Below are 22,133 nucleotides of genomic sequence, written 5' to 3'. Positions count from 1 at the left end.
TCTAACAGTTTATATTCCTGTTACATTATTGAGAAGTTATAGCTGTGATCACCTGTCCAGATGGGCATTGCTTTACAGTTCCTGTGTACCTAGTTACCTACTCTGCCCTCCAAATTTCATTACTGGGTCTGTGAAGCTGGGTCAGGCACTGGCTGGCTCCAACCACCCGGGAAGCATGCCAGAGAGGAAAGCCAATGGCACAAACAAAGAACACCTAGCTCCAATTCTATGGCCAACTGTTCAGAGACATGGAGATGCACATTCTTGGACTATGCACATGACTCTCCTCCCTGGCCGTAGAAAAGAAAAACAGCTGAGGTATCCAAGAAACAGATCTGGGTGAATAGTAATGAGCACCTTGCCTGACTTCAAGCTCCTTAAATGGAGCCAATCTACAAACTAGATGCTGAGCTATTTTTGAACTGTCTATAAAGATAGAACATGGACTTTGCAAAACGGTCCATTTAACTCAAAATGTTTAAAAAATGATAATGGGGTTCATACTTCTCATGCTAAAAATTACAACAAGCTCTACTTTGTGACAATCATTTGGGTCATTTGTCATAAGTTCATTCGATGGCAAGTCTTCCTGGAATTATAAATTATGGTCACTTGATTTTTGACAAGCAGGTCCAAACAAGGTGTTCTATTTTGTTTGTGTTTACTAATTGGTGATGGTTGCCTAGATAGCCTAGAAAACACAGAATTATGAGTGAATTGTCCCAGGGAGACATGTGAAAGAATTCTTAGCCCAAGCAACCTCATCACCCCTACAGATACTAAGGCAGACTCTGCAGACCGACTTTCCTTCTCTTGTGTTACTCCTATTGCTCTTCCCTACCAGTACTGAGAAATTATTCTGCTGAGCATTTTGTACACACTGTAATGGTTCATCTAGCTGGCTCTCCTGTAGCCTGCTATAAGAGAATATATTTGAAGCCTTTCTTAGAAGCAGTCTGCCTTTTTCTCAGCCATAAATCTCTCTTCTGTGTAACCTGGAAACCTTTTTTGATGAAGAGTATATGACTGTATATATTGCTTACCACACATCTGATGACTTTATGATCCTCCTGAGGAAAATGTGTTCCACTTTGAGATAATTTAAGAATAGATCTCCCAAGTTTAGCATTGAACTCTTGAAACCCTAGAGATGTAAAGGATAGTTTTGCTAAAGGGAATGTAAGTTTAGTGATTCCAAGTAAAGACTCGAATAAAATAGATCAGCTTGTGAATCCTTGCTTTTACTACTGGATAAACGTATGATCTTGGAAAAGCTAATTAATATCTCTAAATATCACTGTCTTCATCCATAAAATAGGCTTTTTAATAACATTTGTATTATATTTTATTATGATTAAACAAAAAATATGTTTCAAAAATATAGACCACTTTGCTTGCTAGTGAGAGTGGAAGAAAACCTGTTTTTATATTTTGCTCTTCATATACTGAATTAAAACATTTTAACATTCTTTGCTGTACAGTAGAGTAGTATCTGCAATTCCTTAAACAAATGTAATTATTTTTAACCCTGCTCAACTAAGAGTATCATACTAACCACTGATCTCCAGGAGCTACATTAACCAATTATAATTAGATAGTAGCCAAAAGTCACCAGTCTTTTACCAATTCTCTGAACTCAGCTAAGCTTGTAAAAATGAACAACACCTCGATTAAGTCATTAGGATTTGTCACCTTTTAGTTGTCATTCTGTATAACATCAAAGTTGTGACTGGTGCCTTTAGTGTTGAGAGACTGATATAATCAATAAACAATTATAGATGGACATGTGAAAAAAAAGGGAATAGGAAAGCATGAGCATTCACTATTAACAGGATGTTAAGACATTTTAAGTTGGCAAAAGCAGGAGAATAAGTACAAAATACAATTAAGACAATTGGTTATTACGATATTTTGATAACTTAAAAGCCTTAAAACCCCCAAAACAAAGAATGGCACATGTGATATCACTGCAACAACACATCTACTTCAGATTTCTGACAAACAAGATGAACAAGAAGTGGAGTTAAGGGGCAACTTGAAGGCTGCTGTGACGCTCCAAGTGAGAAGCCAAGAGAATCTAGACTGACATGGGGTGGAAAAAGGCCTGGAGAAGTGGATATGAGGGATAATATGAGAGATACATCAATAAGACAAAGGAACTATATGAATATAACTGATAAGGCAAATGTGACTTTCAGGTATCACACCTTAATTCATGAGAAATTGATGATATGGAAAAGTTAAGAGGAAAAGGTATGTTTACGTTTGTGTTGTTATTGTTTTGTTGTCATTATCTTCTTTTATGGCAATAGGCAGGAAGCAAAAGCAAGAGGCAATCCACAGAGGAAGGAGTCTGAAAAGTTTGTCACATTTATTGGAGGAGGGATAGAAAAATTCGGCCCACCATCAGACTCAGCAAAGAAGCCTGTCCTATGATGGAGCCTTTGGGAAGAGAATAAAAGAAAATAATCACTTGAGTGAGATAAATCAAAACTTCAGCCTTGCAGAATGTAAATTCTAAATGTTTACTGCATCTGTGGTATGGAAACCTCAAGACAGAAAAATAAAATAAAATAAAGACTGACCTAGAGGTTTGAAATGGGGAATGCAAAATTGCTCCATAGAGTACAAAGGATTCTGAGAGAGAAATCCACCAAAAGTTACAAACTACAGGCCAGGTGCAGTGGCTCATGCCTGTAATCCCAGCACGTTGGGAGGCTCAGGCAGGCAGACCACTTGAGGTCAGGAGTTTGAGGCCAGCCTGGCTAACATGGTGAAACCCCTTTTCTACTAAAAATACAAAAGTTAGCTGGGCATGGTGGTGGGCGCCTGTGATCCTAGCTATTCGGGAGGCTGAGGCAGGAGAATCGCCTGAACCCAGGAGGCAGAGATTGCAGTAAGCCAAGATCGTGCCACTGCACTCCAGCCTGGGCAACAGAGCACAACTCCATCTCAAAAAGAAAAAAAAAATTATAAGCTACATAAAGAAACAAAATACAGTAGAGAGTAGCCACAACAAAAAATTAGGAATGTAAGAATGTGAAACTACAGAGCAATGTGGAAAAAACTAGATAGGTATACTTAAAACAGACACAAAAGAAATAGAAATAAAATTGAAAAGCCACACACGAAAAAAATACACACACAAATCTGGAAGAGAACCATAAAAATGTTTTTAAAAATATATTCACTGAATTTTTTTTTACAAGAAACAAACTAAACAGCAAATTAGATACATCTAAAGAAATAATTTATGAACTACAAGGTAAATCTGGTAAATCTCAAGAAGTGTGTGCCCATCCCCATAAAAGAAAATAATGACAACAAAAACAATAACAAAATCACAATTATATCTTTCCAAAAAACTTTTCTATAACATCAATTTCTCAGGAATCAAGGTGTGACACCTGTGAGTCATATTCTTCATTATGGGAAGGGAGGAGTCCCAAACACAACAAAGTAAACATGACAGTTATATAATATAGCAATAAATCTGATTCACCTAATGCCAAGTTACTGATTTGAATTGTTTCTATAGTGAATACTAATTAAGAATGTAATTAAATAAGATGCTGTTTGCCTTCCTTAAATTTGGGGCACTTGAGGATAATTTTATTGATCCAGATTTTTAATTGAGGCATCCAGGAAAGTTTGAGTACCCTTTTTCCTCTCAATAAATTCCCCTGTAGCATTTGAATATAAAAATCATTCCACTGACTGTGTAACTGAATTTAAAGTAGGGCCACCTTTACCAAAAACTGCCCTCATAGCTTCTAAAAATCCAAAGACCTTTAAAAGGGCTGAAGTTGTAAGAATTCAGAATATAATGTATCAAATACATTTGGTGTTTTGAGTCAACTCAACGTTATGCTTCCCTGCTATGTGTCCTGCTTTCACATGTATGGCAGGCTGTTAGATATTAGGAGTATGCTGTCACTCATGTCATTCCTAATCTTTTTCTCTTAAGTTAAGTACGGTGCCCCTGGTTAACAAGACCATTTTTTCAATTTAAAAAAAATCTTTGTTTCCCAACAGGGAATTATGAGGGAATTCAGTCAGCCACAAAAGCATAATTGCTTAGGAAATGCATTAAGTGGAAGGCAGATATAAACTAGGTCATAGTGCATCATTATTTTTTTAATCACTCAATTATAAATTGACATGTTAATATAGATCAACATGAATGTATACTGAAGTATCACATTTATACTCAAATAAAAATGTAAAGGAAAACCCATTAGCTGAAATAGAAATTAATGATGATAATCTTCAAAGCAGCAAGAATGCGCCTTTGAGAAAGACCCTAGGGTTCTGTTTGCTTGTTTGTTGGAGACTAAATTATTCTTCAGTAAAATTGAAGGCGGAAAAAAAGACTAACGTTTAAGCTACAGGAAGATGTGGTTTGCCTGGTACTTGGACGTTCTTTGTAGAATCTACAAGTTCATCTCCCAGGGGTCCAAATGCTCTTGGACCTAAAAAGCCCCCTGGGAAAGAACTCTTCCAAGGGAAGAGATGGAGAGCCATACAAGCAGAAACCAAGTCTGAGTCCTAAGTCTTGGGGCTGCAAGAAAAGAACAAGAGAACAAGCCAAAAAACTTGCCCACTAAACTCTCTATAGAAAGGGAGGAGGGCAGGTATCATCACTACATACTCTGAAGTCTCTGTTACAGGGTACTGGACTGAGAGAAGTTGCTAGACATTTTCCTCATTTCAAATTATTTGTAACCCCAGCAGTTCGATCAAAAAATATAACTCCGCAAGCTTATGAAAAGAAATGAATTTGGTGAAGAAAGCGTGGGAAAATACTGGTTAAACTAGTAAGAAAAAGATCGCAATAAAAAAGAATTTAAAGTGTGAGAACTGAAATCAGGAAGATGGCAGAATGAGAAGCAGAATAATTTGCCCCCTCTCTCTTGACTGAACCAAATGTAAAGACATCAGGTGGTAGAGATGTGGATACTAGTCCTTATAGTACTCTCTAAGAGTGCTATGGTTTTTCCTTGTCCCCACTCTATGCCCCAGGATATCTCTTCCAGGGCTTCAGCCAAGTTCTTGTTCAAGCACTTGAACAAACTAGATTCACTCCTGAATTAGCTTCAGGTGCTGCCCATAGACACTGCTATGGCCCACACTTGGACAATCCAGCTTGGTTTTCTTAACGTCTTAATTTCTTTTTCATGATCGTGAAAAAAATGCAATGAGTTTCTTTGAAGAAATATCTAAGATATATAAATTCAGAATATTCACAGTCCCTAAATCAAGACTGTATCATACAAAAACACTGATTCTTTTAAAATGCATGAATGAGTGAATGAGTGCATAAATAGGCAATAGTACATAAATGCATGAATGAATGAATGAATGAATGAATAAGAGCATAAATAAGCAAATAAGGAAATATACTTCTAAAGCACATGTCAGGAAATGGATAAATTACGTTTCATGAAGTTTCAGATTGAATCAGGCAAACAGAATTGTAGATTTCTATGTCTGCCATGACTCAGTGTATAGCTTTGGGAAAAACTTGTAATTTCTCCATACTTCAGTTTCTCACCCTATAAAAGGAGTATATTTCTTGAAATTTAATTCCCTCACAGCAGTGAGAGTTTTGATTCAATGTTTATAAAACGCTTTTTAGCTTCCCTGATTAATAGGCAAAATACTGTGGTAGTTTGTATAATACATTTTCCAAAAAGGATAAAGGTAACTGGTCGAATCTGATGTAAAATAATACTTTACTGGAGAAATAAATATCAGTCATATTTATTACCTCTCCATTTCATTTGCTAAGTAATAAAAATTACTTCTAACAGAAAAGTATCAAATTAATATTCAAGCCAGTTGAAGCGTTATCATCGTAGGCCTCACCTACGTTGGGGGAAGGAGAGTTGTTTTGTTTTTCCAGGCTACCCCACATGTTTATATGGTAAAGTCAGGAATGTTGGGCACAGTTTTGAAGGCCTCTAGCGTATTCATTGGTTTCTGGCATTCTAATACACTCTACTCTTATAACCATAAAAGTACTCTTGAGTGCTTCTGGAAATATATAACAAATCCTTAATCAATTTAAGAGTGTTTTAACTGCATACATGAAATTTCTTGGGAGGAAAATATTAGCTATTCTACACACATACAGTACTTAAGTTAGCAAGAGAGTTCCTTCTCAAAGGCACAAAGCAGCTTCCCCATAGTAATATAATTTTCAGTTTTATATGTGTAAGCCCTATTGAATCCCTTAGAATAACAGGAAATTCTGCAGGAAAAAAAAACCCACAAAAATTGATAGCCATATTTATTCAATGCAAGAGGAATACATGAGCTATTCTGAGTTGGACTACTTTTTAAAGGCACTAGATAACCATTGAAGATTAATCAAAATCTTAACCAAAAACCACAAGAACTGAATATTCTGGAGACAGAATTTTCTACATATAAGAATCTAACAATAAAATCAACTGATTAATATACTTCATTTTAAAACTGTATCTATCAGATTACTTTAGCCAGCACTTGAGTAGCAATTTTCTGGATTTTGATGCATTAACTTTTATTTTCACATTAAACAGATTATAATAAGTAACATTCATAAATTAGTCATTGATATGACATAACTGATATTGTGACATGTATAATAATATTTATCAACACATTTAAAATGGAGTAATGTCATTTATTACTTATACAATGTCTATACCTTTCATCTCTATGTTCAAAAGCTATCGTAATATATGTAAGATGCTTAGAACTGTGCCTGGCACAGAGTAGGCTCTTACTAGAATAACAATATATCATTCCTCATAAGTTCTCACCAATCACATGAGAGTTAGAACCATTTCTCCTAATAATTCTGGTAAATATTTGATGGTACTAAGTAAAAAAAAATGTAGTGAATATAATATTACTGATTTATTTCTTCCTACCATTTGGGCTTACGAACCATAAGTAAATATAATATGCATTCATAAAAATGAATACTAAATATTCTTAAGTGAGATACTAATTATATAAATTATATGTATATATTAAATATATATCGTTAATAGAATTATTTATCCTAATCATAGTGGAGTATTCCAATTACTATATGAGTTTCAAGGAATTTACTACTATAACCATTCTTCTTAATCAGAGCACAAATAATTACAAGGTTCAATTAAGTTGAAATTTTTGCACCTGGTTTTTGTGAGAAAGATGAGAATATTACCTTAAAGATGCAAGATTCGTAAATCTTTTTAAAAAGCACTTTGGAATTTTCTACGGAAAATGCACATACATATTTATCTATTAATATTGAATCTAGAGTTTTATCTACAGATATTTTTGGCAGATGTACAAAGAGACATAAAAATCATCAGTGCAACATACTTAGTAATAGTAAAAATATGGAAGCAATGTAAAGACACACCAAGAGGGGAACAGTGAAATTATGAAATATCTGCATACATTAAATAGAAGCACCCAAAACTATATGTACTGATGTGGAAAAATATTCAAGATTCAGCAGATCAAAAGCAAGTTTTAAGGAAATCAATGATCCTATTGGAGTTAAAAATGTAAAATGAAAATAAATTATATCCTCACATAGTTCTTACATTTACACATATATAGAAAAAAAATGCCTGAAAAGATGCACACCTAAGTATAACAACTTACCCTGATTTGCAGAGATTAAGAAGTGAGTAAATCCACTTTTTACTTTAAATATATCCATATTTTTAAAACTTTTTAAGAAAGTATAACATATGCACAGTAAAATAAAATACGTAAATCAAAAGTTGATCACTGATGAATTTTTATTGAATAAACACTTTCACATGACCGGCAACCAAACCAAGATAAAAGACATAATCAGCATTCCAGAAGCCTCTCTCTTGCTCCCTCTGGTCATTCCTCTCAAAAGTAACCTCTATCATCTCTGTTTTAATATGTTATACAAAGTATGACTTATTTGTATTTTTTAATAACAGATTAAAAAAAACTTGCTGTAGCAGCATAAATTTCCCTCTCTGAATATCATATACACTCAGCATTTTATTCAAAGATATCAATTCAAACTATAATCTGAGCTTTTATAGTGGGCCAGGCACTGAACCAAGTGTCTTTCCTGCATGAATTCAATTATTCCTTACAACTCCATGAGGCGAGTACTGTTATTATTCCCCATGTACACATGCTGGAACTATGGCTTACAGCCACTCAGAAAATTACATGACCAAAGTCACATAGCTGATGAGTAGCAGAACCTGGATATACACAAAGGTAATCTGATTCCAGCTTTCTCAACTCCTCATCAGAAACAAACAAATAAAAATAAAGTGATAAGATGTAGAGTTGGGAGCATGAAGTGTCCCCAGCATGAAGTTCTCTTTTTTTGTTTTGTTCTGAGTAAATGACTTAAGGTCTTAAGGTCGCATAATACAGCATCTCATCTGCAAAATGGAAGGGTTAGGCTAGATCTCTCTTCTCATCTGATCATCTGACTCTGATAAATAAAGTGACCCACTGAAACATAGAGCAAATATGCGTTGTCATAATGTAGTGCAATCACGTACTGCACTATGCTAAAAAATGACTCATACAAGAAAATAAAACCACAATTTTTGAAACTATTGGAAACAATAATCTTAATTTAATGTTATTTTTGGACATAGGAAGATTTTCCCCCCTAAATAAGCAAATTGGTGGTTTTTGAAGGGTCTTGCTCATCTTTGTATGGAAAATGTCTAAAAACAAACCACTAAAAACTAAACAAAATTTTTTTCCTTCCTCAATTGTGCCTGAAAAAAAAAAAGATGTAATTTCCCTCACCAAAAGGCCACATATATTTTTAATAGATACATCTGGGATTTTTGGTCCTCACATTTTGAAACACTGACACAAACAAATACAGAACATGCTTTCTCTCAAATGAAATCTATAATTCTGAGGGTTAAAAATTCTTCAAAATAACATGAAATCGATCTTAGCAGAAGGCAACCAAAGAGATCAAGGTTTGTTTCTGGAGAAAACTAGAATTATGAAGACCATAAACCTCAACGAGAAATCTGTCTTTTAAATGTCAGTTTATTGAAAATACCAATGTATGCCAGACACACCTTTTTTTCCACTAGAAAATCAGTAACACTTTGGTACAAATGAGGCTTTAAATAAGTTGGAGTAGAAAATAACCAATAAACCGGCTTTCATGACCACAAGCAAAAGAGAACCAGTTTTCCAAAAAGTAAACAGGATTCATCCTTTGCAGATGTCTGGTTTGGGACCTAATGCCCTTTAAAGATACGCATGGAATAATGCAGTCACTTAATTTCCATCAATATCCCCAGGTGCTGAGGTTACAGAGGGAAAAAGATATGATCTCTCCCCTCTGTGAGTTCATAGTCTCTCTAGAAGACACACACATACAATGAGCCCCAACACAATGTGCTGTTATATTAATAGTCCAAAAAAAGTGCTATGGTATTACACAGAGAAAAGAATTAATTCTGCCTGAGCCTTAAGGAAGGCTTCACAGAGGAGGTGACATTTGAGCTAAGCCTTGAAAGATGAGTAAATTATTATTATTTTTTTTTTGTCCAGGTAGGCAGCAAAAGAGCACCAGGCAAGTAGGTTAAGGGTGGTGAGAATAATATGCCAGGGAGAAAAAAAGGAAGTGACTGATGGCATTATAAGAAATAGAACATTCATAAGTAAGTCTTACCACATTAGGATCCACTATACAAAGAATCAACCTGAGAAAGGAGATATGTGACTTGAATACTTTGCGGGGTTCCTTGATTTATGAACCCAGGAAGTGCTCATTTGGAAAAATAGAACCTCTGGGTTTTTGGCCGTTCTCCAGTAACTAAAGGGCTACTAGGCTTCCTGTTCAATATCTGGCATAAAGTGCCTGGATGGACCTGGAGTTTGCTGTGACTTCTTTGGACTTCCTGTCCATGAATGAAGCAGAACTCTCCTCCACTATCTGTGATTTAAACCCCTGTCTCAAATTCTCTGCAACACTCCCCGAGAACAGCCCCCACCTATCATTGGGTTGCCCAGCACCCACTTTATCTCTCTGCTAACAAGGAGCTATGCAGGGTCCTTCTCCACCTAGGAAACAGAAAAATATTTTGGTCAAACACAATATGCTGTATTTGCAGCCACTTTGCCACCTAAGCACACATTTCAAAATTAAAGCACAAATCAAAGGAAGTGAGAGAGAGAGAGAGAGAGTGTGTGTGTGTGTGTTTTCAAGTACCTCTACCCTGCCTACTTAGGCATCAATTAGTAAACGACGTGAAATCTCCAGGTTAGTTTGACTGCTTCCATGATTATCTACCTAATATAATTAAAGTAAAACCACTAAATTAGACAATGCATATGTGTGGAATTTCAAGTATCTTTGCAATTTCTAATAAGATAAAAATTATCTACTGTTTAGAACTCTTAAGAAAATTAGTCTAATCATATATTTATAATATTAATGTTTCATATTTCAGAATAATTTTGAAATTCAACCCAAAACTCATATGGGAAAAGTTATCCTCTCTCACTTTATGTGAACATTATTGTTCCCATTTTGTTCTTTTCAAGTGATTTTTGAAATGTCTTTCATATACGCTTAAATTATGTAAGGGTGGTGCCCAAACAACAGTCAAATTTACTTACATCAATTATATATCATTTCATAGATAAAATGTATCAGTAAACATCAAACCCATAGAATGAGAATTTAAAAGTTTGGATCTGAGAATTCACAAAAGAGAGTTTTTACATGTAATATATTTATTTTTACTTTCTTCCAGCTATACAAATGTTATTAACTCAAGATCTTGAACTTGTGGTTACAACTGAAAGCTACACATAATTCTTTTGAAAATTTCTCATTACAAATGAACAAGTAATTTAACTCATTAAGTATTTTAATCTTGAGCAGTTGTGATTATCGGTAACTTCACTTTTCTAACACTACAGACTAAATAAAGTAAAAGTTTCTTATTACTGAACCCACAGAAATGGAAAGGTAATGGTCATTATTTTAAAATAAATCCAAAGTATCTACTGACAAATAACCAGAAGAACAGACACATAGATGATTCAAATAAATATTTACTTCCTACATACTCTCTCTCAGGTATTCTGTTACTCCCACTCACATATTATTTCCAGAAAAGGAAAATATGCTGGAGATGGTCAATCTGTGCGAAGCTTATCTGTAAATCCCCTCTGTGCAAAGTTAATCTATCAACACAGACTAATGAGAATTGTTTGACTTCATGTTTAAACTTGGGAGGAAGGTATTAGGATTCTCCACACTCGACTGGAAATAGAACAATCCTCTTATGCAGAGCCCTGGGAGTTTTTTGACTATATCAAGTGATATTAAGATCTGCTTAGGTTATGGGTTCTCAAGAAGAGGCAATTTTGCTCCCAAAGAACACCTGACAATGTCTGGAGACACCATCATTACCCAGGGGAAGGAGGCTCCCTGGCATCCAGCGATGCCACTAAGCATCCTACCAGGCACAGGACAGTATCCCCTGAATAAATTATCCAGCCCAAAATGTCAATAACCAGAGCTTGAAAAACTCTTATTTAAATATACTGAAGAATTCCGGTACAACATTAATATTATCATTTTTAAAACTATACAGATACACCTGGTAGCAGTTCCAGATAAGCTGTAAAAATGAGACCTTGAAAATTAATATTTTAACTTTCCTTTTTCCTTCAGCCCCATCCTGCCACATAGCCATTATATCTGAATCCAAGGACCAAGTGATAAATTCTGTAAGTAGAGGTACTAATAACCTCCTACTGTCTCTCTAAAGGTAAGAATCATAGCAATATGTAAAGCTACCTTTTAAAAAGTTGACATTGAGTTCATCAAGCCCACTGACTATTGAAAATTATACAAATTCTCATAATTGGTACCTTAAGGCTTAAAAAAAAAGCAACTGAGGAAACTTAAATATTGGCTATAAAGTACTACCATTATATAATGTGCTTACAATTGCTTAAAGTAGTTGAGGAACCACACAGATTAAAGCTCTAAAAAAATCTAGATTACTGTATGCGGAAATATTTAATAAAAGAAATACTACTGCACAACGTAAATGGCCAATGCCAACTGTTGAGCACCTATAGTGCTCTCTTCTCTTAAGGCTCCAAATACAACCTCGGATTTGCCAAGATGACCCACAGTATCTGATTTATACTTGGACTACTGGACACTTCATTTACGGTCACCAATCCATAGCCCCCCAAAAAAGACCTTCAGCTCTAAATATCTCGGGAACATTTGGGGGTAATCTAATGAAAGATACCCAATCATAGTAATAGTAACTGATACTCATATCAAGCACTACTCTAAATATATTTACATATATTTACTCATTGAATTCTCATCAGAACCCCAAGAGGCATGTTCTGTTACACATGAGAAACTGAAGCAAAATCTGTTTCAGTAATGTGCTTGATGTTACAAACTTGTCAACATCAGAGCTGAGGTCTGAACCCAAGTGGCCTGGCTCCATATTCTTCTTTTTTTTTTTTTTTTTTTTGAGATGGAGTCTCACTCTGTTGTCCAGGCTGGAGTGCAGTGGTGCGATCTCGGCTCATTGCAACTTCTGCCTTCTGGGTTCAAGTGATTCTCCTGCCTCAGTCTCCCGAGTAGTTGGGATTACAGGCACCCACCACCACGCCCAGCTAATTTTTGTAGTTTTAATAGAGACGGAGTTTTGCCATGTTGGTCAGGCTGGTCTCGAACTCCTGACTTCAGGTGATCTGTCCGCCTCGGCCTCCCAAAGTGCTGGGATTACAAGTGTGAGCCACCGCGCCCAACCCCCATATTCTTTCTACTTACTCACTGTGCTATAGGAAGAACTGAGTCTCTCAGATTTCAAGTACTATGAAATTACCATATCTCCAGATATTTTCAGGAACCTTGGCTTATCCACCAGATCACTGACTTCCCAGTGGTAAGAAATAAACACATTTCTACATTCACGTATACATACATATAACCTAGGCCTGGGTTCACAGCTGCAATTCTACTGGGTTTATACCAAAAACCCCTGAGGTTGTTATTGAGGTAGTCCCATCTTGTAATGGTCACTGCCCTTCTCACTGTTCCCAGTCTCAAGGAGGGGATGTTCAGTGTCACAATCTCTGCTCTTGTTCCCAGTCCCTCTACTCATTCATTCAATGGGAATATAACAACTACCTACTGACTATATGTCCAGCAGTGCACTGTGCATTAGCAATACAGAAATAACAAATACAGCTAATCCTTCCAGTAAATTCTCAGCTTAAAGCAGGATTTAGACTAATGTAATCTATTACATTTCAATGTGGCAAGGGCTATGTTAAATGTAGAAGCTGGATGCTTTGGGAGTAACGAGAAAGAAACATCCAACTCAGACTCTGGAGGTCAGAGGAACTTACCAGAGGAGATAACATTTTGCGCCTTAAGTATTGAAAAAGCAGTAGAAAAGATATTTTCAGGGGGAGAGGGGCGATGTTTTCCAGAGAAAAAGCATTCCATGCACAAAGAAATGAAGTGGAAATGTCCAAGGTGTATTTGAGAACTGCAGTCTTCCATACAGCTGGAAAAGAGAGTTGTTGTGAGTGGGGAGTAAGAGATGAGAAGAGCAACCTGAGCAAGGTTCTCAGCATGAAGGGTTATCTTCCCTGCAGAGAATTTTGGAATTTGCCCTATAGGCAGCAGGCAAATTTTTTAAGGAATTTTAAGTCCAGGAGGGACCTCATAAAAATCATGAACAAATGTGGTTGAATATCTTAGGGATGTGAGAGAGTGTTAGAGACAGCTCCAACACAGTCCAGAATGGGCCCCCAGGAGAGGCATCAAGATATTATAACTATACTTGTTATGACAAAGACATTAATATGAACAAGTGTGTATAGGACAATTGTCCACCTAAAGCTAATTTGAATAACTGAGGATTAGACCTGTGACGTTGGTTACAATGATTATCTCTCTAAATATTCCTGCGAATGGTATGTAAAAATATAAGGATACAATAAAAGCTCCAAAGTCTTCAAAGCTATGCAGAGTAGAAAAGAAATCTATCCATCCCACTCTAATTTTGCAAGTCTTCAGCAACACTGATAATGAAAAAGCATTTAACAAGCATTTACCAAATACCCACAACTTTGCTATCCATTTTCATGAATGAAACCTTTAAAAACTAAAGTCAATAATTAAGGGAAAAAACTAGACCTAAACTAAAATTCTTCATGAGTCAACTAAGAAAAATAACAGTAGCATCATCTCATCAACTAAAGTTAATGCAAAACAAAACAAAACAAAAAAAAACAGTAGAATTGCCGTTCTTGACAGGTTTATTGAGGTTTGCATGCTTAAGTTACCTACTAGAAGCACTGTTTGAGATTACTGGAAAACCTGCAAATGGAAATCTGAATGTGATTCACCTACTACGTCATTAAATTTAGCGAGAATGACTTGAGTCATAGCCATACACAAATATATATTTGCATTCAAATATAAGTGAAAAGAATTAGGTAATGTAGAGATCTGCTGATTCCCCCAAGTCATCATCACTTTCAACATACTGAAAACATTAAGTTAGAAATATTCAATCTCTTAATCAGAACATTCGGCTCTTTTCAAATCTTTTAACATTAGGGAGTTCAAAGTCAGAGGTGAAATGTAATGAATAGATCACTCCGTTGGGTATACGCAGAGGTCTGTGAATTGTATATATGACCTTGTGGATAATGAGCCCTCCCAGTATGTGGTACACCTACTTGATTAGGGATAGAATTTCAAACTCTGTGCTGTTGCTTTTGTGAGTAGAATTAAACTTAATGGCACATGAATGTAAATTTTTATGATTTAATTGGAGTCTTTCACAAGAAATGTCCCTTTCATTTTAAAAACAAAAGGGGAAAGGATAACAGAAATAGTAGCAATAATACATGTGAAAATCTAAAGTCATGTCAAGTTAGGCCACTGCTGGTGTTTCTTCTTAAAGTCTTTAAAGGAGGAAAGATGTTCTAATTAATAAAGTCAGCCTTTGCAGGTACAAGTCCTTTGTGCCTCATTCAGACCTGTAACTACACATAGGGAACATTTTGATCAGTTTTAATTTTCTCAGTGCTAAATCGAATTTGAAGACTGGTTAATAAGGATACTCAAGTTATAGAAGAGAGAGTAGACACACCTTTCTGCTGATATATCACACTGGGAGATATTTTACAGTATCTGACAGTCTGTTTTTTAGTGATGCCACATGAACATGTTAGAGCAGGTACTCTGAATTAACCCCTTTTGTCAGAAGACTTGAATATTTTTGCAGCAGTTTCCGTACATTGAAGACACTTAGAGAGAACTCCAGAGGCGGCCACAGTGAGAGGATACTGTTGGTGAGTCATTCTCAGGCCACCTACATCCTGCTTCACCTAGAGCAGTGGCACATTTCTCTACTGGGCATATCGTCAGTTTCCATTTAAATGAAAGGATCCGTGGCTGAGTATATAAGTAAATAAAAAAATGAAAACCACTGCTTCAGTGGAAAAATACTATAAAATTGTATAACAGGTTATTAACAGCAAAACAAAAGTGTTTACCTAGAGAAAACCTTACACATGCGATAACCAGATAAATTGAATGTATTTCCAAAATATGGGCAGCTCCATTATAATTTAAACCTGCCTCCGGAAGTCCATCATGCACTCTTTAACTCTTCAAGCCTTATTAGTTGGTTCAACATGAATGTGCAGATTTGAGATTCAAAACCAGCATTAAAACAACATAAAACAAAAACAAAGAAAATACAAAGTTGATAACGTTTAACCAATTTGGATAAGGCTTGAAAAGCAAAGGAAGATTCTACATGTGAGTTAAATATTTAAAAGATCTGGTCATAAGTTCTCGATAATTGGGAAACATTACAAAATATAGCATTTCTCCAAATTCAGTCATTTGCTGTCCAGCCTTCATGACTGTGCTTATTTAGGCCATATTCTTATTCACTGTTACTTAATATGTTTCTTCAGATACTTAATTTTTTTTCTTTGACTTCAATACTTTTTTTGGTTTTGTCTCAAACAATATTGCCCATGAAATTACAGGTTTAATACAAAATTTGACAAATTTTTCTAATATCTAGTTATCCTTACACAAAACATAAGTATTATTAAAACAAAATGTTCAGGTACCACCTAAAAATGGTGGTATATGACTGATGGAAGCAAGTGCCCAGCACATGCTTAAGGATAAGGGTGCTGGCCTCATACTGGGGAGTTAGGATCCTGACTCCATTGTGCTGCATGACTGGGTCTCAGCTTCCTTATCTGTAAAACAGGAATAACAAAAGTACCTAATTTATGACATAGTTAAGAAGATTAAAATTAGCTAATCTATATAAATGCTTAAAACAGTGTTTTGCACGAAATTCCTGAGTAAATGCTAGCTATGATGTTATGATGGTGATAGTGATTAATATTATAGTAATAATGACAGCCAAATTGTAATTATCTAAAGACTAAAGTGACCACTTTTATTTAAAAATACACTTTAGGATATAAATATACTCAAGAAAATATGCTCTCATATTTGACATCTACATTAATATATGCCTTGGTGATACGAAAGCTATTCCACATTAGTTTAATGCAATTTCACTTTGAAAATATTCATGTGATAATAGGAATCAGACTTTGCCTAAAAATTATAACCTAAATAAACTACCTGTGCAGAAAAAAAAAAAAAACTAAAAAATTCTAACACAATAGAACATATAGGTCTTTCTCCTACCGTCCAAAAGTACGTTAAAATAAATTTACTTAGTGTATGTAAATAAAAGCTTTAAAAATATGAACATGCTGTATTAAAACATTTCATATTGGAAAAAAATGAGAATTTCTGGTATTTTAGAATGGTGTCTTTCTTCATCATCCATGCACTGAAATCTCAGGGTAAGAAAAGGGCCAGACCAACTCTGAAAGGTTTCAAATATCAAACTATACTATTGTGTCAGTACCCTAAGATCAATTAGCACCTTTCAATGACAAAAAAGGTTACAGTGAGACTCAGAGGTGCACTCTCTGAAACTGTCTCAAATCACGATATAAATGTGGTTTTGATAACACAAAATGGTTTCTATTTTAAATTAATCAGTTTCATCTCTTTTTCTGGAGGTGTGAAAGGGGTTAGGGGAGTAAGAATAGTGGTGTTCATTTTCAGTATCTCTTTACTAATAAAAAGACGGATGGAGAAACACTAAGAATGACAAATTTCAAGCGTAAAATGACATATCACCAAGGCATATATTAATGTACAGCTCCACAAGCAATACTGAGTGACAGTAATGTTTACAAAGTCTTCAAACCTCTTAAAAGCAATCAAAGTTGCTTGTACTTCTTTTGAATGTGTAACTCTTGTTCATTTTCTTCCACTTAAGTTCAAGCTAAATGACGCCAAGTTTGGCTCCAAAAATGATTTAATGACTATGCAGTGTCCCCTTCATTAAAACACATCTAACTATAAGATGCAGTATTACACATATTGCATCTCACCCATCTCCAGGGCAAATGCCTGAAACAGCATGTCATTTCTTAGTTCAGCAGGAAAAATTCATGAGAGAAGCAGGTACACTGCAATGCCACCCCATTCCCCTGGTGTTGATTTCCTTCACCTAGTAACCATTGTAATAAAATCCCCCAACTGTATTTCTGAATATAATTAGTTTAAGATACTCTACAGGGAGGCACGTTATAAGAGTTTAGCATTTAGTACATGTAAGAATAATATCCATTTAGAAAAAGAAACTGTCAAGATTATATTCTCACTGAAAAAAGAAGAAGGTGTTTTGATAGAGGTTTGTTCAGCTCTTCAATGAGAGGATTTAAAACGTCTCCTACTTTTGATAGCACGCTTTTCTATTTATTTCTTAAATAAGTGATCTGAAATATTTACAACCAGACAGTACCTAATTTTAGGTTTTAAGTGCTTTAACAGCTCCATGAAATATGATCAGCAGCTGCAATACAGAACTATGGTGAATAAACTCCTTATAAAGAGGGGCCTGTTTTTACAGAATGTCCAGTGTTCTTGCATCTACCTAATAGAAAAAAATGATAATGAGAAATCATAATACATACTTGCATTCTTAAATTACTTAACACTTAACTAAGTATTGAAAAAGATTATCTCCCCTCTTCTTGAAATCTGTATAAAAACTGAGTTTTTGTGGGCAAAATAAGTTTGATTATTTGAAAGTTAGACTGTGAACTTCCTAACATTCTAACTTTTTATAACAATAGTCATGGTCTTTCTATCATTCTACCTTTCTAAAAATTCTAAATAATCTAATTCCAGTGCATAAAATTTCAAAATGAAATATCAAGCCATATAAATATATTTTTAGACACGACATCAGTCATTTAGAGCTTGCAACAGAGATTGAAAACATGAAATTGGATACTCTATTTCCCGTGGCTATGTAAAATTTATTTACACCCCAAAGTACAACATAAACAAAAAGGAAACTCTTAGAAATGGAGAACTTGTTTTTCCTTTTTTATTAACCCAAAGAGCCTTACTAAAAGAAAAAAAAAATTATAGCAAAATGACAAGTAACTCATCTGCCAGTCACCCGTCAAAAAAGAAACTTCTATGCAATTTTTTTCTCCAGCTTCTAGAAGCCCTCTGAAATTCAGCATCTATTTTTCTTAACAATTAATAATAATTATTATTCCTTTTTATACAATCACTCCTTTTTATACAAATCTTAAGATTTTAAAAATTTTAAAACTTAAACATATTACTTAAAAGAAGTGTTAATTGTGAATACATACATATATGTGAGACGTTTTATTTTGGAAATGAGAAATTCAATTTCAAATATTCAATAAATACTAATAAAAAGAAAACAACTGAGTAAATCTTATTTCAGTTATAATTGTGAACCAACCGGTAGTTACAATGGTCTTTAAATATTGAAACATACTATTTTCAGGAAATTTACAAAGGAAAGCAGGCTTTTGAAAACCATATTGATTGTAGACCTTTACTTATTATGAAAGACAAGTACATATCCCTAATAATCAGAGAAAGGAGCCATTTTCAACAAATCTAATTATGTTGCTTTCAAAGCTGTAGCTGTCAAAGGTTTTAACATTCTTGTACAGTCATTTCTAAATACGGGCTTAACTCTGAATGACTTACAACTTTTAATCAGGTGGAACAAACTATTTTTACGGTTTATAACAATAAATGTGGGTGTAGTTATATCTGCTTTCGATATTGTTGCCATAAAAATCAGATTCTGGCAGTCTTGCTCCACACAAAACAATCTGTCTCTTGTTACTACTGCTTTTTATTTCTTGGGATAATGTTATTTTTAAAAATACACAAATGTCTTTGAATGCAGTCTCCTAAAACGCTTCGTATCACGTATCACATATTTTTTGGGGGGATTCTCTCCCCGCCCCCTCTAGTTTTTGGTTCTTCAGGTTTAAGCTTGCCAATAATATTTTAAAAGACAAAAAAAAAAAAAAAAAAAAAAAAAGAGGCACTGATTCTGCTTAAAACCAAACCGTACCCGGGAAAGGAATTCAAGTACAATCCTTTCCCTAAGGTTTTAAAAACAAAAACAACGCAACAAACAAAAAAACCATCGTCAACTTTCAATCCTGTCAGTCACCTACGTGTAAGTGAAACTTCAGAAGCTGTTGATGGGGAGCCCGCGGTTGTTAAATGCTCCTAAGACTCCCACCTAAATCCCACAGGAGCCCGCACTGAAACTGACAAACATCCGAGGGTTCACAAAGTGGCCGCAGATGAGAAGAGGAACAAAATGCCATATTCCAGGAGATGTATTTCGCTCCAACAATTACGTTCAGCCCAGGGTGCCAAGCCAAAAGGGGTAAGGGAGAAAGAAAACTGTTAAGTATGAGCCCTTAATGTGAAACCTAACCTGTTGGTTCTCTTAGGTATCAGATTTTGGAAGTGTCTGTAATGACAGCCAGGAAAGCAAACTAATGGCCAACGGCCCACTGGGTTTGAACACCAGACTCCTGTTACCTCCTCACAGATCAAGTACACAACACACACACACACACACACACACACACACACACACGGAGTTGCTCCACGTGGAACTGCTCTGGAACCAAAACACACACTCGGGCGCTATTCTGCACCTTGGCAGAAAGGGCAGAGGGACCTGCACCTTCCTCCTCTGCCCTCAGGTTAAGATTCATGAATGACTCTCTAGGCCCGCTCGGGATGGCGGGGAGAGGCGCAGGGGACGCGGTGAGAGAGGACAGTCCCCACACCACTCTCCCGCACACACGCTCACCGCAGGCGCAAATCCGTTGTCTTCATAGGAAGAAGAAAGAGGGGTGGTGGTGAAGGGAGACACTATCCCCCCAAGCAGGGAAGAGATGACAAAAATTAAATTGCGCTCTCCGCTTTCGCCCCAGCTCTGCCACCGGACTCGGTCCGCAAATTCCCTAATCGCTCCGAGCTGTTCAGAATCTCGCAAACAAAGGGAGAAAACTCTTTCAAGTGCTACCAAACGAAAGTTCGGGTTGCTGTGCGGCGCAGAATAAAACAAGCACACACGTCTACTTCCAAACCTCGCTTCACCACACTAAAAATCCGAACCATTTCAAGTCCCACTGCCTCCCCAGATCCAGCAGGCTTGGAAGGAGAGAAAAACCTGCTCTACCCAGCCAGGTCCCTTCCTTTGGAGAAGTTATAAGCCTTCTATGGCACCCGCTACTCGAGCCAATGAACGCGACTGCTCTGACAAGGCGCCTCTAATTTCACCGACCCTGGCAAACTGTAGGAGACATTCAGTCCACGCCACATAAAAACTATTAAAGTGGGATCGCCGCAGTTGAAAAGTCCGATCAGTGCCTGGAGATTAGAACGCGAGCCTTTAAAGTACACACGCACCCGGCACCGGGAAAGCCCAGGCGCCTGTGACCCTCCGAAGGACTCTGGGTCAGCATCCTCGCGCCTGGACCATCTAGGGGGTCATCAGAAAGTAATATACGTCATAAGAAAGATGTGGGGGAGACCCCGATGCTCGCGCCTCTGCCAGGTGGAGGCGGGGTGCAGGTAGAAGCCGCGCGCTGGACTGCTGGATGAACTCCGTTACGCGCAGGCTCAGCGCCGACCCCGGAAGGGACAGGCAGGCTCGGAAGGGACCCTTGGGGCTTGGGGACGTCTTCTTGGGCAGAGAGCACCGCTGCGGTCCGAGCGGCCCGGGCCCTCAGGCGTGGGGCACCCGGCCTCCAAGCGCCCCCCAGGGACGCAGGCGCCCACGCACCGTCCAGCTGCGCGTCCTCAGTACCCAGCGCTCGGCGTCCCTGGCGGAGCCTCGCGCACTTTCCCGGAAAGTTTGGGGGTTCTCTCAACTCAGGCTCCCCCGGGAGCCCTGGGGCGGGGGTTGGAAGAAGGGGACACTCACCTCCTCGCCCGGTCCGCCTCGGGTTCCCGAAGTGTCTGTCCCAGCCGCGGTTCAGTGCGTCCGTAATTAAGTATTTATTCTCGTTCCTTCCAGTGTCGAAGTTTCCCCTTCGCGCTATGCCTCTGGTGAAAACAGGACATCCCCTTCGGCCACCCCACAACAAATAGCGTACACAAGCCGGGGAGAAGCGGGGCGGGGGAAGAAGCCGGCTCCGAGGGGGAGGAGGAAAGGAGAGGAGCCAAAACTCCGGACTGAGACAGGGGGGAAAGGAGAAGAAAAGAAAAAGAGAGAGCGCGCCCAGCCGCCGCAGTCGTCACTCCCCAGCTTTTCCCGCAGCTCTTTCCCCCTCTCTAAGGCAGCGACAACTTCACGTGGACAGGATGGAAGTTTTGCGCCGAAGCCGGGAACTGCCGGAGCGTGCGCCGCGCTGCGGGCAGCCTCGCACTTGCGCAGGGAGGTGGGGCGGGGGCGACGTCGCCACCGGCTACTGCGGGCTCGTGAGGCGGCCGGGGGCGTCGGGGGAGGCCGCCAGGGACGCGGGGGGCGGCGGCGCGCGGGGGACCCACTCGGTTTTTATTTGACCTCGGGTGACTGCCTATTGTCATGGTTTGAGATCTCGCGTGGGGACCGCCCAGGGCCTCGGGGCCCTGGATGTCCCGGGTGGCGCCGCCGTAATCTCCGTGCCCT

The 22,133-nt window shown here is 37.5% G+C and overlaps 1 protein-coding gene across 10 annotated transcripts in view; it reads right to left on the bottom strand.

Annotated features, from left to right (window-relative positions):
• Positions 1 to 21,552, bottom strand: part of EYA4 (EYA transcriptional coactivator and phosphatase 4) — a 275,190-nt gene extending 253,638 nt beyond the window's left edge. For all 10 annotated transcript variants that reach the window (XM_054558174.2, XM_054558173.2, XM_054558175.2 and 7 more), the window contains exon 1: positions 21,447 to 21,552. The gene's annotated coding sequence lies outside the window, so the exon portion shown is untranslated. The remainder of the gene's footprint in view (positions 1 to 21,446) is intronic.
• Between the last annotated feature and the right edge of the window lie 581 nt (positions 21,553 to 22,133).

The sequence above is a fragment of the Pongo abelii genome, chromosome 5 (assembly GCF_028885655.2).
Source record: "Pongo abelii isolate AG06213 chromosome 5, NHGRI_mPonAbe1-v2.0_pri, whole genome shotgun sequence".
NCBI lineage: Eukaryota > Metazoa > Chordata > Mammalia > Primates > Hominidae > Pongo > Pongo abelii.
The sequence above is the reverse complement of the archived record's forward strand: the minus strand, read 5'-3'. Positions and strand labels throughout refer to the sequence as shown.